This window comes from Dipodomys spectabilis, unplaced genomic scaffold (genome assembly GCF_019054845.1).
Source record: "Dipodomys spectabilis isolate Male_0828 unplaced genomic scaffold, ASM1905484v1 ptg000457l, whole genome shotgun sequence".
Classification (NCBI taxonomy): Eukaryota; Metazoa; Chordata; class Mammalia; order Rodentia; family Heteromyidae; genus Dipodomys; species Dipodomys spectabilis.
The window spans coordinates 1468476-1480997 of record NW_024871134.1 but is presented as its reverse complement, the minus strand read 5'-3'; positions in this window follow the sequence as shown (position 1 = coordinate 1480997).

The following is a 12522-nucleotide window of genomic DNA, read 5'->3' as shown; positions in this document are numbered from 1 at the left end:
TGGTGATACAGTACATTCTGTGCTTTGTAGTCATGCTCTTCTTAATTGGATGCAGTCTTCAGAGTGGATAAATTCCATTGAGATTAAGTGTATTCTATGTTAATTTGATGTGCAGCCTCTGTACAGTGAATTGCCTAGGTATGAAGTGTTCAGATGCATTATTTTGCATCCAAAACCTGAGTTCAGCCCCAGTACCAGCATGCACATGTGCGCGCACATGCACACACACACACACACACACACACACACACACACACACACACACACGACTAAGGCTGCTGCTGGCTTCCGGGCTCCACAGGCCCAGCTTCTCCGCCGGACTTCCTGTTTTCTTGCTTAGCAAAAGTTAGCTCTTCTTCCTTCTCTGCTCCGAGGTCTGTGGCCTTCCCCGAGGTGGCCATCCTCCCACAGGCCCCATCCCGGGTGGGATGGCTCCCCCCTCTGCGCCCTCCTCTGCCTCTCCCTCCCGTTCTCCATCTCAGCGCCACTCACAGTGGAAAGGAGCAAGGCATGAGCCGTGGCTCCCCTGTGTCCACAGCTCCCTGTGTCCACAGCTCTCCTGTGTCTATGGCTCCCCTGTGTCCAGTCTCCCCATTGTCCACGACTCCCCTGCATCCACGGTCTCCACACGTCCACAGCTTCCTCCACGCCGCCCAAGCAGTGCACACCTCACCTAGAAAACACGGCCACCAAATCAGAATGAGAAATCAGACACCGCTGGCCTTTTACATCATGTGAACAAATGTGTGTGGATGCGCACGCAGACTCCATTCGTGATGAGAAATATGCCACAAAATGACAGGAGCACCTCCCTCTCCAGCACCTAGCTCTCAGCACCTCCCTCTCCAGCACCTCCCTCTCCAGCACCTAGCTCTCAGCACCTCCCTCTCCAGCACCTCCCTCTTCAGCACCTAGCTCTCAGCACCTCCCTCTCCAGCACCTAGCTCTCAGCACCTCCTTCTCCAGCACCTCCCTCTCTCCAGCACCTCCCTCTCTAGCACCTAGCTCTCAGCACCTCCTTCTTCAGCACCTAGCTCTCAGCACCTCCTCCAGCACCTCCCTCTTCAGCACATAGCTCTCCAGCACCTTCCTCTCCAGCACCTAGCTCTCAGCACCTCCTTCTCCAGCACCTCCCTCTTCAGCACCTAGCTCTCAGCACCTCCCTCTCCAGCACCTAGCTCTCAGCACCTCCTTCTCCAGCACCTAACTCTCCAGCACCTTCCTCTCCAGCACCTCTCTCTCCAGCACCTAGCTCTCAGCACCTCCCTCTCCAGCACCTAGCTCTCAGCACCTCCTTCTCCAGCACCTCCCTCTCCAGCACCTAGCTCTCAGCACCTCCCTCTCCAGCACCTAGCTCTCCAGCACCTTCCTCTCCAGCACTTCCTTCTCTAGCACCTAGCTCTCAGCACCTCCCTCTTCAGCACCTAGCTCTCCAGCACCTTCCTCTCCAGCACATCTCTCTTCAGCACCTAGCTCTCAGCACCTCCTTCTCCAGCACCTTCCTCTCCAGCACCTCCCTCTCCAGCACCTCCCTCTCCAGCACCTCCTCTCTCAGCTCAGAGGAATGTGCACACGCATAGGTACAAGTTCACACCATAAATGCAGTTAAATAAAGATCACAGGTACATGAGGCAGAGTTCTTGTGACTGCATGTATTTGCAGCATGGGGTTGGGGCGATCATTGCAGTATTTCCATACATACACACAGTGAACTTTGAACAAATTCACCCTTCCTACTACATTTCCTTTCCTCCTCTTCTCCTTACCCCATTTCCAGACAGTTTTGAGTGCGTTTTATGATGTATTCACAGACAGACAGGTGGACATGCTATAGTCATATCGACAGCTCTTCTGTTGCTTACTGAGGTGCTACACCTGCCTGGCCCAACAAACGGCCATCCTCTGTCTGAAGTAAGCCTCCTATGGAGCCGGGGTTATAATGTTCTCAAGTTTCACTGGTGTTGTTTCTGTTGTTGGCAGTACTGAGTGTCGAGCTCAGAGCTTCCTGATCGCTTGGCAAGTTCTCTACCATGTGAGCTGCACCTCCAGTGCCTCTTTGCTTCAGTCTGCTTTAGTTTACCTGTTGGGTCTTTCACTTTTACCAAGAGCCAGCCAAACCGCTGTCCTCTGCCGTGTAGCTGGGGGTTGGGGAATGCACCACCCACCTGCGTAGCACTTTGTGTTCTTAAAGGGGCCATGTTCGTCCAAATACATTACAGAGAGTCAGCAGTCCCCCAGGAGGGGAATGCAGAAGGATTTCACCAGGCATCTCCAAGTCGCTGAGTCCTAGCTCCAACACCCTTCAAATCACCAAAGCCACCTGCTGGACACGATGACGTTTTCAAAATTGGGAAATAACAGAGGAGCAAGAGCCTCAGTTTCTTTGAAAACGTGTGCGTCAAAGAACTGGCCATACCCTGTCCCCATATAGCTGTCACCTTTGTCTCCATACTTTAAGACCAATTTGGATAATTTTAAAAAGCCAGATCTAAACAGTGGATACGCTGTAATAATATCTGTAAAGAACTGCATAAAGAAACTGGAGCTGCTTAATCTATAGAATCTATAGCGGAATGACAAGGGTTTTCTTATAGGTTTATAAAGGACGCTCCCTGGCTTTTTCTCTGCTCTGAGGATGGCGTGAAGTGGCAGATGGGCTCAGCTATACCTGAGGGAGACTCCGCAGCCGGGGAGAGGGTGTTGGTGGTAATGACGGCCAGGACTCCTCAGCAGGGGGCATGAGGCCCCGCCCCATCCAGGGAGGGCCATGGGAGCTGCTCCAGGCTTGGCAGGGATCACATGAATGGGGTGAGGCAATTCTACATTCAGCAGCTGGAAAACCTTCTTCTTGATAGTATCACCCATCTCCTAGCAGTCCTCGGCTCCCAGACCACCCGGCCCTGCCTGCCATCCACACCACATTCCCCCCCCCCCCCCCGCCCCTCCACCCCCTCGCCCCCTCCCCCCATCCTCGCCGCGTGCCCTGAAGCGGACAGCGCCCACTGCACCAGATGTCTGTGAACCTTGCGTGTCTGTGAACTGACACATCTGTGAACCCCATACATCTGTGAACCTGCATGTCCACATTGTGAACTTGTGCATCTGTGAACCCCGCACGTCTGTCAACCCGCGTGTCTGTGAACCCCGCATGTCTGTGAACACCACATCTGTGAACCTGTGTGTCCGCACATCTGTGAACCTGTGTGTCTGTGAACCCGCATGTCTGTGAACCCCATGCGTCTGTGAACCCCGCACGAGGCCACCTCAACGCCACATCCACACATCCCCGGCCTGTGGCCTGGGCTGTGACTGCCACATTCAAAGTCAGCGTGACCCAAGCCCATCCTTTACAACACCCTGAGGACTGAAGAAAGCCTGACGCTCTTTACCAGGACAGGGGAACAGATGGCTCTAGAAGCTTCCATGGAGAAGCCTCCTGGGGAGAGAGGCTAGTCCAGGCTATGGACAGAGTGAACAAATGTCCCCAGGAATGAGCGTGTTGGTTTGGAAGATATTAATAATCACAAAATGCCCTTAAAGTTCATATTTCAAATTGTGTGTGATATTAAGACAAATCGATGACACATTCAAAGCATTTGTTATTGCTGTTATAATCGTTTGCAGACTTTTGCTGAGGCTTGCTTGTGAAGGTGGGAATACTAAAAATCCTCCAACCTACCATTATGTCATCCTAATTGTGTGTGTGTGTGTGTGTGTGTGTGTGTGTGTGTGCTTGAGCGTGTGTGTGTATATGTGTGTGTGTGCTGGCACTGGGACTTGAACTCAGGACCTCATGCACTCACTTGGCTATTTGCTCAAGGCTGGTGCTCTACCACTTGACTTGCCACTCCTGTCCAGTCTGTTGCTGGTTAACTGGAGAGAAGGGTCTCTAGGATGTGTCTGCCTAGACTGGCTTTGAACCATGATCTTCAGATCTCAGCCTCTGCGTAGCTAGAACTACAGGTGTGAGCCACCGGTGCCCGGCTATCATCCTACATTTTTACAGATGTTCCCCCTTGTTGTTTAATTTTCACTCTCTTTGAAAGGTTTGTTCTTGACACCTAAGATCCAAGTCTGTGGGGAACTGGTTCTAAACCACCCTCTTCTTCATACTCATAATGGATGTCCTTAAACCTCACCAACACCGTCCATTGAAAACTCTGAAAACATGAAGCCCCTGTGTGTGGTGGGGTGTTGGGGGCTGGGGCTGGTCTGTCCGCCTCCCCCCACCTCCGCAGACAGAATTTCACACGCCTGGGGTCCGATTTCCAGTAATACATTTTCTAAAAGAAAAATTCTCATTAATTGAGGCCCCCTTAAGACACCTCTGCACACCAGCACACGTGCATGCCCCCTGCTTTCTAGCTTTAGGCTTGCCCTGAGTATTCCTCTTCCCCATCTCTTCACTTTCACAGGATTGACAGCTTTGCTCAGTGCCTCCTGCTGCTTGGCTTGCTCGCCAGGCTGGCACTCTGCCACTGCAGCCACACCTCCAGCCCTGGCTTTGGCTGGTTATTTTTGGAGATGGAGTCTCACAGACTTCTCTGCCTGGGCTAGCGTTGAATCTTGGATCCTCCCAAGCCACTGGAGCCTGGCTCTGATCACGCTCTACTGGGTCTATTGCTTTTCTTCCTTTTCATTTCCCTCCTCTCTCTTTTACCTCCTCTTCTTTCCTCTTTCTTTCTTTTTTTCTCTTTACTTTTTATGGCGTCCAGCTTCCCAGAATGGATGTTCACTGAGGTTGGAGATTGTCTCTATCTTGTTCAATGAATATTATCCAATCTCTGCAATGGTGACTCTCAGAAAGCCAAGGCATATTTGCTGGAAAAAATGAAATGAAATATTAGAAAAATAGAAAATATAAACAGACACAAAAATATGATGTCTTTTAAAGGGTCACTCATGATTGCATTACCTCAAACTGACAGTTGTTCATTTTTTATTGTCTTTCAGTAGTTTTACAAAGGAGTTTAAATTCAGCGTGTGTGTGTGTGTGTGTGTGTGTGTGTATGTGTGTGTGTGTGTGTGTGTGTTTGTGTGAGTACAGTGCTTCTTTCCTGTACAGCCCACGCTGCATTCTCGATGTGGAGACAGCGTGTGAACCTCCATCCCGTACACCCCAGCCAGGCGGCGCGCCGGGCAGCTAAGCGGCAAATTCCCCCTGGCCCAAGCGAGGGACTGAAGTTATGAACAGATATTTACCAGACGGCTGTGTGCACTATCAAAGAACGTTACAGGCTCCTTATTAGCCAGATATGTGCTTTTTATTCTTATGAGAAATAGCAATATTAATGTATGGCAACTGATACAAAGCAAGTCATCTCAAAACTTACAACTTTTATTTTTGTTTCGTGTGTGTGTGTGTGTGTGTGTGTGTGTGTGTGTGTGCGTGCGCGTGCGTGCACACGCGCGCACTGAGCACATAAGATCAGGACCTTGTTGTTTTTTTGTTTGTTTGTTTATTTTTTGTGATCAAGGATAGCCCTCTACCATTTGAGCCACAGCTCCACTTCTGGGTTTTTGTTGTTCATTAGAGACAAGGTCTCATGGACTTTCCTGCCTGGGCTGGCTTCAAACCTCAATCCTCCTATCTCAGCCATCTGAGCAGCTAGGGCTACAGTCATCAGCTACCAGTGCCCAGGCGACTTTAATCTGTGGGATATTTACACATTTTCACTAAGGAAGGGAGATGAATGAATCCGATGACCCTGGCCAGCACAGCATGGCTAATGCTGGTAACTGGAGGGTTCCTCTGAAACCACACATTCTAACACCAACTGCCACCCCCAGCCATGCCCAAATCCCTGCGTCTGCATGACAGTGTCCCTGCGTCTCCATGCCCAAATCCCCATGTCTGCATAATGGTGTCCCCACATCTCCATGCCCATATCCCCGCGTCTGCATGCCCATGTCCCTGCCAGCTCTGCAGGCGCTTCTGCTGGCGCGATGCGGCCCAGCCAGCCAGCCAAGCCTGCTGGGGCTGAGGGCCGCAGGTCCTCTCCACCCTCCCCTTCATTCTCTGTGCACACTTGGCATGGCCTTGATCTTTTTCTTACACAAATATAAGCAGAATAGAGAGCATGTACTTACATTAAAAAGTTAAATCCAGACTAAAGAGGGTCAGACACTGTAATCCCAGCTACTTGGGCCGGGGGGAGGGGTAGAGATCGGAGATCAGGAGGAAAATACAATTTTTCATTAGGATTTCTGCGAACCAAAAGGAAACTTTCATAGTAAATGAGGTCAAAATATACATCTTCAGTCAGGAAAATTATCACAGCACCAACTCTCTTTATAAAGTGTGTGTGTGTGTGTGTGTGTGTGTGTGTGTGTGTGTGTGTGTGTGTGCATGTGTCTCCTGGCAATCCTGTGGGTTTTCTGGGTTGTGGTGTAGCTGTTGCTACAGGAGTCCTCAACCACCAGGCTCCCCAAGGGGCCGGGGGAAGCGTTTTGTTCTGGCACCACAGGAAGAGGCAGAGATGGCCGGTTCAGGCGATCCGACATTTGCTTTCATGGGTCACATGCCAGCCCTTCCACTCCTGAAGTTTCTTTCTATTTCTGGAATAAAAGCTTCTCTTCCTTGCCTGGAGATCTCTCGGCCATGTCAGCTCTGGGAGGCACATGTCTCGGCAGGATACTGGGAGAAGAGGGAAAACGAGGAACACGGGACACAGGACACAGGGCACAGGACATGGGACACGGGACACCCACAGGCCAGGTCCAGCAAGGTTCCCCAGCCAGGGCCCAACCGCAGCAAAAAGCTGGCAACATCGGAAAGCAGGTCTAAGAGAGGGAGCGCAGAGGGGCAGCCTGCATCCCGGGAGAGGGGCAGGAGGACAGGCATGGGAATGACCTTGGCATAAGGAGTGAGTATGGGACAACCAGGCGTGGGAATGACCTTGCCATGAGGAGTGTCCATGCATGCCACTGAGGAGCGGTGGCCCAAGAAAACAGGATAGCCAGGGCACTGTGCGTCCACCAAGGCGGCAGCCCCACAGGAGCTTGGCCTCCTCACCAGCTGAGAGTGGGGCCTCCCCTCTCAGAACAGCAGCTGGGCCTCCCCCCTCGGGACGGAGTATGAGGTCCTTCATTCTGAGCCACCCCATCCTCATCAAAACAATATTTTCGCTCATCTCCAGGAGTGTGTCCATATCTGTGTTCTTCAGATATATTCAGAACTTCTCTGTCTGTCTGTCTCTCTTTCATTATTTGTTTGTACAATATTGCCGCAACAAAACAAAATGCATCAAGGAAGTTGGGCCAAAATACACAGGAAGTTGGGAGGGAAAGCAGTTGGGTGAGCAGTTCGCTCTGGGGATAGATTCCACAGACTTCAAAACCAGGACTCCTGCTCCCGTCAGGTCTGCCCGCCCAGAAGAGAGCAAGGAGCTGCGGTGCTGTGCAAAACACATCCACCCATCTGCTCGACAGGCAGGCTTGCCCGGAGCCTGTTCCCTTCCCCATGTTCTCTTTGGGGTGAAGAGCTATACACATCCTCCCAGACCTTTTTGGTGCCAGTCCTGAGGCTTGAACTCAGGTCCTTGGAGCTGATCTGAGCGTTTGTGCTCAAGGTGAGCACTCTATCACTTGAGCCACAGCTCCACATCCAGCTTTTGGTGTTTAATTGGAGATAAGACTCTCACAGACGCTACCTGGGCTGGCTTTGAACTGTGATTCTCAGATCTCAGCCTTCTGAGTAGCTAAGATAACAGGAGCCAGTTGCCAGTGCCCCATTTTCTGTATCTGTAGCATTTTCCCTAACAAAATAATCCACGTTGTCCACACAAGACTTTCTGTCTGAGGAGTATAAACAGAAAAACCACAGATCCCTCGGTGGAAGGAAGGGGCTATTTCGTGTAGCAGTGGACTGTCCCTTACGTGGCAGTGGACTGTCCCTCAGCTGTCTCCCAGGGACCACACCCCACACAACAATGTCCAGCTCAGTAGTTCTGAGCCCACCAACGCACTGTGGGGGCTGCAGGCGACCAGAAGGAAGTGGGCATTATAATATCATGTGCCTAACTCACTTGAGTTTTCCATTTGTTTGAATTATTTAAAATAATTTTATAAGCAGCTAAAACCTTAGGGTGTTTCTGTTCAAAAGGTAATATCTGAATTCTGCCTTGTGTCTGTTTCCTTGCCAAACTGTTGGCCCAAAGTGCTGAAGTCAGCTGGAGTTACACTCTGCTAGACAGGAATGGAGAGGTGATCCCAAAGGTTCGGGAATGCTTGCCAAACCCAGCATCTATTTCAGTCTTGAGACATCTGCTGCTTTGAGAAAGGCCACCTCCCCCTCAGTCCTCCTCCTCTCCTCCCCCAGACTCAGCCACAGCTTTCAGCCTGGAGTTTTCCTCATTCCAGATAATGATGAAGCATTGTCTACTCCGAGATTCTGAGACCGGGGGTGGGGGGGGGGTGGGGGATGTTCACCCCAGAGCAGAGATGGATGTGTGAGCAAGGGGCTGTGGGCGGGGTGGGGATGGGGGTGGGTCCGAGGGTTAATTGTGCACACTGCAGCTCTGTGTATCTGTGGATGGATGCCTGCGTGGGAGGGGCTGGGAGGAGGGGCTGGGACCAGGGGACCAGGCACCAGTATTGGCTTCAACAGTTATGGCCCTGGCTTCAGATTTGTCCTCCTCACCATGAGACAGGCTGGGAGTAGATCAGCGAGAAATACGATATTTCTTTATATTATTATCATTATCGTTATCATTTTTTTTGTAAAGATGATTTATAGAGGGGTTACTGTTATATAAGTAAGGTCCTGAGCACATTGCTTTTTCAACAGTGTTACCCCCTCCCTCATTTTCTCCAATTTCCCTCTCCCAGTTCCCCCCCTATCCCAAGTCATAAAGTTAATTTCCAGCATAGTGTCTAGTGAGTATCTCTGCTGCATGGATTCAGCCTTGGTCCCACCATTTCTGTGATTTCCCTTCCCTTCCCCAAATCAGATAAACTTACATACAAGACAAAGGGTACAAAAATCAAGAACAGTGTCAACAGGGAATAAACCAAAGGGAAAAAAAGAAAGAAGAAAGAACTGCAAACAATACTCACAAAAAAAAAGAAAAAGAATAAAAAAGCCCTTGTGTCCATTTCTTGGAGTTCATTTCAATAAGCCTCATTTTATATACTCATATCAACATAGTATTGAGCTATTGTGATTCTTTGCTAAGACTATCCTAGACATATTCTAGTTATTACAAATCGGTGGAGACCATGCAGCCTGTGTTTCTTTGGGTTTGGCTTACTTCACTTAATATGATTTTTTCCAAGTCTTTCTGTTTCCTTATGAATGGGGCAATATCATTCTTGCTGATGGAAGCACAGAATTCCATTGTGTGTGTATGTAATATATATATATATATCACATTTTCGTCTACTGAGGGGCATCTGGGTTGATTCTTTGAAAAACAGACCCTGGGCCCAGTGCCAGTGGCTCATCTGTAATCCTGGCTACTCAGGAGGCTGTGATCTGAGGATCAAGGTTCAATGCCCAGGTAGAAAAGTCTGTAAGACTCTTATCTGCAATTGACTGCCAAAAAGCCAGAAGTGGAATTGCAGCTCAAGTGGTAGAGCACCAGCCTCGAGTAAAAAGCCAAGCAACAGCAACAAGCTCCAAGTTCAAGCTTCAATGGTGGTGCCCCCTAAATGCAAATCATAAAGTAGCTATTACAGTATTAACCAGAAAGTTTTGTCCATTCACCTCAAAGCTTTTCACGTTGGTACACATGGAAACCTTTTGCATTGCATAAGGTGGCTTGCATACCTATAAAACTAATCACTGAGTCCCCTATAAGAAATATTTAGATTGCCTTCTATAGCATTACAGGTAAGTGAAGCAATGCATAGGACCTGGCTTAGCTCCTAATCCATGTAATCATCTAATACACTGCTTGAAACAAACAGAGGCACAGGCCATCCGTGGAGCTGCTGCCTCCAGTGACTTCACCCTTCCAGACCTTTCCAGCTCTAATTGCCAGAAGCATCAGCAAGCTCTCAGCGAACATTAATGAAGGGTGATGTGGTATATTAGATTTCATTAAAATTCTAAATGACATTACCAATCATCAGACTGTTGCCTTCATTTGAGGAGCTGTTTGACCCTCATTAGCAGCTCCGTTCCGCATTCTTTGTGCTTTCTGGGAGGACATGGAGAGGAATAAATGTGTTCACTTCAATTGTGCGAAACCCTCAGGACTGACTTCCACACTGACCTGAGGCACTGCGGACAGAGGGGGCCGGGCTCTGCTCAGAGATGGCACCGCACAGCTCAGAGGCCAAGCAGACCAGGGAGAGGACCCATGACCCCCGGGAGTGGATGCATGACCCCTGGGGAGTGGATGGGCGACCCCCAGGGACTGAACGGGGGACCCCAGCTCCCATGGGGACCCCAGCTCCTGGAACAGAGCTTCCACAACCTCCTGTGTGGGCCCCACACTGAGGGTGGAATTTTAGGTCGTTTTCCAGCATGTCGAGACACCTGCCACCAAATGTGTCACAAAGTGGAGACCAGTTGACCCATGAGGTAAGCACAATGGGGGAGGGGAGGGAGTGGGGAGGTGAGCCATACAGAACAGTGAAGGGGGGCAGGAGGGGGAGGGAAGAGTGAGAAAGGGAGGGTGGAGGGAGGGGCAGGTGGGGAGCAGCCTGGCAAGCCTTCTCTGCCTTGTAACCTTGCAGCCTGAGCTGGATGTAAATGCTCTGAAAATCCCCACCTGTTTCCAGGGCAGTGCTGACTCCCTGCCCCTCCCAGTCCTTCCTTTCCCTGCCCCAACCTCCCCTGCCTTCCCCTGCCCTTCCTGCCTAGCTCTTCCCCATCCAGCTATAAAATCTCAAATGATCCGTTGAGATGGCGCTGTCCACACAGGCGCGGAGATCTGACTGAATCCCTGTCATGTGCGTGTGTGAAGTAAATGGGGAGTCAGTGGCAGGCCAGGCTGGCTTCCTGGCAATCTGTGATCTCTAGGTGACAGGATTCTCCTCTCTCCCTCTCCCTCCCCCTCTACCCATCCTGCTCTCCCCATCTCCCTCCTCCCCCTCCTTCTCCCTCCCTCTTCCTCCTTCCCCTCTCCCCCTTCTACCTTCCCTCCTCTCCCCATCTCCCTCCTCCTCCCCTCCCCCTCCTCCCTCTGCCCTGCCCCTCCTTCTCTCTAGGAGCACTGAGCCTTCCTGCAAGGCTTCAGCATTGGCATTCTTCCTGGTGACAGTTCTAAAGTTAGTCCAGAAGTAGAAATACTTCATTTTCTTGATTATGCCTCCACTCTTTCAAACCACTCCCAGGAAATGTCAACCCAGAAGAAACGGCTTGGAGCTGGGACTGAATGAAAATGGCAAAGCGTGCTGGGTGCTGGGCAGCAGCGGGCAAATCCTCCCCAGGGCCAGCCCTCCCCTGAGGAAAGCCAAAGCTGCGCTCCCAGGGCCACCCGGACCAGGCACCCCAGCAGGCTGGCAGGCCCCTGCCACTCTCCAGGCCCCCAGCAGCAAGTGGAGGTCAGGATGGAGGCTGTGCCCCCACCTCCCGCCCATCAGCTCCGCCCTGGGCAGCTGAGCCCTCCGGATACAGGTCCAGGAGAGGAGAGGGGGAGAAGGAGGGAGGGAGGGAGGGAGGGAGGGGTGCCCACAACCACAGCACTCAGCACAGGGAGGATGGAGCCGGCCCCTAGAGAGGTGGCATTGGGAGGGCGGGGGAGGACAGAGGGGGCACTGTGGCTCTTGTCCACAGACACATGCTGGATGGAAGCCCATGCACAGCTCCTGGAAGATAAGTAACAGTAATAATAGACAAGATGTATGCTTGTTTTAGAAAGAAAAAAATGAACTGTACAACTTTCAGGGAAAGGGGGGATCAAAAGGGGAAAATGATGGAGGAGAATGATGGAGGAGGTGACACTGTTCAAAAGGAAATGTACTCATTACCTGACTCATAACTATAACCCCTCTGTACACCACCTTTACAATAAAAGTTAAAAATAAAAAATAGAAACAATTTAAAAAAATAAAGCAAAAAAGCCCAGCGCCAGTGGCTCATGAGGCCTGTCATCCTAGCTATTCAGGAGGCTGAGATCCGAGCATGGAGGTTCAAAGCCAGTCCAGGCAGAAAAGTCTGTGAGACTCTTATCTCCAATAAACCACCAGAAAACCAGAAGTGGAGCCGTGGCACAAGTGGTAGAGCGTTTGCCTTGAGCTGATGAGCTCAGGGACAGCACCCAGGCCCAGAGTTCAAGCCCCACGGCCAACAACAGACAAAGTAAAAAACATATTTATATCAAATACAAATGACAAATGACTTCTAAACATTACTGTGATCCCCCCAACCCCATAAATGCAATGTATTTATATCAAACACAAATGAGTTTCAATGTTACTGTGACCCCGAGAGCCCCATAAATACAATGCTCAGCCCCTTGTCTCCTGGTCTTATTTTGCTCTATTGTTTTGTCCTGTTGCCATCTGTTTTCATATTTCTCTTTTAGCAAATTATTTTGAAAGAAATAATTCAGAAGATCCATGTGAAAGGAA